At 42.3% G+C, this 6,011-nt stretch overlaps 1 long non-coding RNA gene across 1 annotated transcript; it reads right to left on the reverse strand.

Moving 5' to 3' along the window:
• Positions 1 to 484: 484 nt before the first annotated feature.
• On the reverse strand, positions 485 to 5,638 carry LOC135375418 (uncharacterized). Its single transcript, XR_010417242.1, has 4 exons — positions 5,587 to 5,638; positions 5,395 to 5,460; positions 4,838 to 5,317; positions 485 to 585 (listed from the first exon to the last, which is right to left on the reverse strand). It is a non-coding gene; the product is annotated as an uncharacterized LOC135375418 (long non-coding RNA).
• Positions 5,639 to 6,011: the final 373 nt, after the last annotated feature.

Below are 6,011 nucleotides of genomic sequence, written 5' to 3' on the forward strand. Positions count from 1 at the left end.
TAGCCAAGGTTGTAAGCCATGAAGACATCCATCACCAACGCACTGTAAAAAAACTACCGTAAAATTTACGTATATTTTAATGGCAGCTGTGTTGCCGTACCTTTCCCGTGAAAATTACGATGTCTTACAAAAAATGCAGCTGTAAAATTTACAGGGATTTTAATGGCAGCTATGTTGCCGGCTCTTCCCATAATTTTCATGACCACCTCAGAGAGTCGGCTTTTGGTTGAAGTGTGGAGTGCATAAATTCCCACAAATTTGGGAACAGCACCGTAGGATGTGTAATTGTGTCTTGTTTTAATGAAATTGCAAGTCATGCAGTAATGTGTGACACAAGTCCTAGAGTACAGGATCAGGCATTTATTGTACATACAGAGAAAAGCTGGAAAATCTGTGAAGTCTGTGGAATCTGCAGCGATCAAAACAACATCTTAGAGTTGCAAAGTACATTAAGTGTATTTGGTTACCAAGTAAAGTGTTCCCTTACACTTCTGCTGTTTTCCAAACAATCGCCTGAACTTCTTCGTAGGTTGTGGCTTTGTTCTTCAGCTTGCCGCCCCTGCAGGGCTGATACACAGTATAATCCTGCAAGAAAGAAAATGCAGGATATGTAGTACGACAGTGCTACCATTGGAATGTAGCTCCACGTGCACACGCAATACACATTCAGTATGGTGGCACTAGTACAGACACCTTTATGGTGGTGGCGGAGTACTTTCCAATACAAGCGAAGAAATATCTTAAGGTCTTATACTGGTCATAAAGACCTTAAATCACTCATATTTGATTTAAATCTTGTTAGACATTGATGATTTTGTGTTGAGTGACTGTGTGAAGACGCAATGATGTTAGATTGTTTGTCATTATAGATGTGGTCTAAAATTATTGTAAAGAAGTATATGTTTGGTTACAAAATAACAATGCTTCACTCATATAATCACAAATGTCACTGAGATTATTCCAGGAAATACATGTTAACAAATTCAACAGGTAGTTCCAATTACAATATATATGTTAAATGAAAGAATCAGCAACGCCATCGGTGAAGCAAGTATATATTTTTAATTTTGATGACTAGTGCTACGGGGGATGCATGCAGGAATGAGCAGGTTAGTTTACAGCAAATCACTGCACTAATCTCACCATGCACCAGAGGATTGCGCGCCTGTGTTTTTTACATAAAATATGTACCACATAAATTCGCTCCACCCAAATGTTGTTCATACTGACACATGCACGTCCTGCACCTGTACTACTCATCACCGAAAAAAAAGGGAGAGAAGGCACACAATTTATAACACTGAATGTTGAATCTAACACTGATTTCTTTGCTCCACGCACAAATCATGATTGGAACCACTTCCCCATTTGCTCGCAGCCATTTTACCCACTCATTTTAAAACAGCATACTGCAATTACGTCGCACCAGCATAACATTTTTTAATCAAAGTGGACTTTCTTTACTACTCAGTTTTTAGACTATAGTCATAACAAAGAAACAACTCTGTAATGCTTCTTGCATTCTGGATGAATAAGTACTATGGAGAGCAGAGCACAGCATCGCGGTGCACCAGCCTTACAGAGGGTACCACACTTTCTTACTGCTAGGGAGAAACAGAAGCTGGGTGATTTCACGCGGGGTCAGGAAGGGTGGTCCAGTCGACCTCAATTTTTTTTCTTTCAAACATATATGAAAGCCTTGTCCCTAGGAGGCATAGTTGTGCTGAAAGTAGTTGAAAATAATTGGTGGTTATTTTTCAATGAATTATCATTCAGATGTGGGCATTTCGACCATTGCACTTGCTACGCAGTTTGACGCCACGTATCTTCATAACTATTTGACATATTCAGCTGAATTTTCTTTTCACGTAGTGTCTCGGGTGGGTAGCATTTCATCTTATGTTCTGAGGATCCTAAGGTTTGCCTTTGAGGAGATAAAAAATCGCAGAGTTGCCTCATTTGTAAAATATGGTACGCCTTGGGAACCTCACAACTCGGCCCCCAGTTCTGACACTTGAAAATAATCTACATAATTGTGTTCGTATCGAAATGCCCTTTCTCCGCATAGCGAGTACATCGTATTGCGAATTAGGGCAACACCCCCAACGGTCTTTTTGTGAAGGGTATCTACGGAAAATGCGTAAATTCGATATCGCGCATCCCATATATTCCCACTCGTGACATTGTTCATTTTACTCACAAACGTTCTTCATGACGACTCAAAACATCACATCAAAAAAATTTTTGCTTAGAGATGGTCGAAATTACGTTGCGAACGACATTGTGTTACGAACGTAACTTCGACAATCCCTGAAGCTTTTTTTTTAATGTGCTGTTTTGAGTCGTCACGAAGAACGTTTGTGGTGTGTGCGTAAAATGAACAATGTCACGAGTGGGAAGTGTATATGGGGTACGCGCTGTGGAATTTACGTATTTTCCATAGACACCCCTCATAAATACACTGTTGGGGCTGTTGCCCTAATTCACAATACGATGTACCCGCTATGCGAAGAAAGGGCACTTCGAGACGAACACAATGATGCATATTACTTTCCGGTATCACAAATGGGGGACGAGCTGTGAGGTTCCCAAAACACAGTGATGGCCACTAACTACTTCTACAGCAGTTAACCTATAACTACTAACTACTTTGCAATGGAGTAGTTTAACTAGTACTACTACTTTTACAAGTTTACTCTAATTGACACCAGCGGCATGGCCGAGTGGACTAAGGCGTCCGCTCGTCGGTGGTAACCAAGGTCGTGCTGAAGACTGGGAGGTGGTGGGTTCGAACTCTACCGCCGACCGTGCTGTCTGAGGTTTCCCCTGGGTTTTCCGAAGACTTTCCAGACGAATGTCGGCACTGTTCCTCCTGAAGTCGGCCCAGGACGCATACTAATCCCCCTGTCCCCCACTCCTTCATGCTGTCCTCTCTCCGTCTGTACGCTGCTCATAGCCACAGTTGCTTCGCGGCGCTAACACACAATAAAAAAACTCTAATTGAGTAGTTTAACTAGTAGTACTTTTCAGGGGAGTAGTTAAAACTCCTTCTTTAACTACTGCAATGTATTTTAACTACATCTATAACTACTTAACGTTGTCCATCAACACCAATCCCTTGCATAATGTAAAAAACCCCGAGACTAGGGAACACGAAGGGACAGACACAAGGGGACAAAGGGACAAACACGAAGTCTCAAACAGACTGTTTGCGACTTCGTGTTGTGTCTGCCCCTTCGTGTTCTCTAGTCTCGGGGTTTTTACATTATGCATCACCTTCACCAGCTCGCTTGCTTCCTAGCCATTTTTTCATTGACCAATCCCTTGTAGTGTTCTTGAACACCTATAAATATGAATCACAAGCGGTGATAATGATATTTAATATATACTCTTGTGAATACGTCGCTTGATTCACATACTGTCGTAAAGTTCACTACCTGACTCCTGTATATTATGCGCTGACAAAAGAGCTTGCTACGGAAATATTTTCTATGGAGTGAAAGCTTCCGTTTACGACGGACCATGTACGCGATTTACACTCAGGCTCGTTCGCCACAGATCAATGCACCACGCACAAATATTGTGGTGGGTGCCGATTGCGCCACTGTGGACCGTAAAATATTTTGGCTTAGCCACGATGATCGATCATGTAGCCACCCTGTGCGGTTTCAATGCAATGCGGTTCATGTTGAGGCTTCACTAGACAAGCATTAAAAGTGAAGTTTTAGTACACATGTACGGTACAATTGCTCTACACATCCGTTCTCATCAAACATGTACCTCAAGGTAAAAGTCGGAAGCACAGTCGTGTCGTAAAGCTTGCGGCAAAATCGGAAGTAGTTGGCACATGCAGTAACCTAACTACTGTAGTTAACTACTCGAAATAGTAGTTTAACTAGTAGTTGCGACTACATTTCTGCAAGTAGTTGATAACTACTTTTTAACTACATTCAGGTAGTTTAAGTGGTAGTTTAACTACATGTAGTTAACTACTGGCCATCACTGCCAAAACGTACCACATTTTACAAATGAGGCAATTTTGCGAGTTTTAATCTCCTCAAAGGCATACCTTAGGATCTTCAGAACTTCGTATGCAGTGCTACCCACCCCAGACAATAAGTGGAAAACAAATTCAGCTGAATATGTAAAAAAGTTATGAAGATACGTGGCATCAAATTGCGTAGGAAGCGCAATGGTCGAAATGCCCACATCTGAATGATATTGCATTAAGAAATATCCACCAATTATTTTCAACTTCTTGCAGCGCCAATATGCCTCCTAGGCACAAGGCTCTAAAATATGTTTGAAAGAAAAAAATTGAAGAGGTCTACCGGACCACCCTGCCTGATTCGGCGTGAAATCACCCAGCTCTCAATATAAGATAGGCAGCTACATGTACTAGCCAGCGACCAGTAGCTTTTCTCAATGACTTTGTTTCCGACAAAAAACAAGGAGAGGGACACCGAACATTATCCGCCATGCTATGCACTTATTGCAGCAAATTCTAAGTGGGTAAAAAGGCGTGATTTCAATCGCAAAGGAATGCTAATGTTCTAGGGTGGACAAGCAGCATGCCAACCCAACAATACCCTAATTTCATGTGAAGTTATAATGGAGACCAGCTCCTTATGTTCTACCTTTTGAGACATAGGTGTGACATTTAAGTTATGAACACTACAAACATGTGTTATAGTCACTAAAGAACGGCGGTAAAAACGGCTAAATAAAATAAGCCGGAATAATATCAGTTTCTAGTTGAAAAGTGCTGTTGCAGAGTCAAGGATTGAAAAGATAAGGTGATGCAAGACCGATTGATGACAAAAATTTAAATACTCACTTTGTGTCACGAGAAACCATGCAAAAGAGATGCCCCCTCCTGGGTCTTCTTTCAGCAAGTGATCCAAGGCCAAGAGTGTCTTTTATGCCTTTCCACGCGACTTGGCCAGGAAGGATGATATGCCCAGAAGTGACCACCGCTGCTGGAGCAGATTGGAACCGAACAAATTAGGCAGGCGTCAAGAACACGTAAAACATGTTCAACAATCACGACATAGTATAAGTAACACCACATCGACAAGTACATACGCATATGAAGCACATCATATGTCCTATACGCATGTTCTTATATCTTTTCACCTAGAATACAAAATTTACAGCAGAACGGTTTAGCATTCAGTATCTTGAAGCACTGAAGTGGGACAAAGAAGTAAATCTAACACATCAGCAAGATAACTTACCTCCAGGTTACATCAGTGGGCATATGCACACGGAGCTTGCTCAGTTTCTTATAGCCGGCAGTGGCTTCAAGTGACGGTGCCTGGAAATAGTACACAGGATCATTTTCCATTTAGCGTGCAATAAGGCGAAAGTACGCGTCTTCTGGGAGTACAGTACGTTTATTTTTGCTCCGCCAGCGGGATTTGAACTTCTAATCTGCTCCGTCAGGCGCCCCCGTTGTGCCTAGTAAGGAAGACGCAATCGTGCAATAATTAAACGTGCGCTGCGGATATACCTTTCGGCAATGCGAAACATGATCACAGCGCAATGTGAGGTGAGTGTTGAGACACAATAACACTTTATACATACCTGAAACCCGCTGCATTTGGACACATGGAACTTGCATCGACTTCGCCGTCGCCATTTGCAAACGCCGTCGTCAATTTGAAAATGACATTGGCGATGACGATTTGTGCGCCCTTCGCTATCGTTGACTCTGCAAATGCCGCCGACGCGGCTACACTGCTGCCGGCAACATTGCGCGCTGCAGCCCTGTTCTGTTTCTTTTTGGCACTAATTTTTCTGTCCGTTTATTTAATCTCTGTGTATATTAGAAATCCGTCATGCTGTTCCCAGCGTAAGTAGGCTTTGTAGTGAAGAAGCTGGCAGTGTAGGCTGGGCCCCAGTGTCGTTGCGTTTCTGTCGCTAATACACGCTGCACAAGTGTACTTTGTCATATTAAATACCCTGAACAGTAAACGCTCCCGTCTCTTCGTGTCTGTTTTTCGTGTGAT

This window comes from Ornithodoros turicata, chromosome 1 (assembly GCF_037126465.1).
Source record: "Ornithodoros turicata isolate Travis chromosome 1, ASM3712646v1, whole genome shotgun sequence".
NCBI lineage: Eukaryota > Metazoa > Arthropoda > Arachnida > Ixodida > Argasidae > Ornithodoros > Ornithodoros turicata.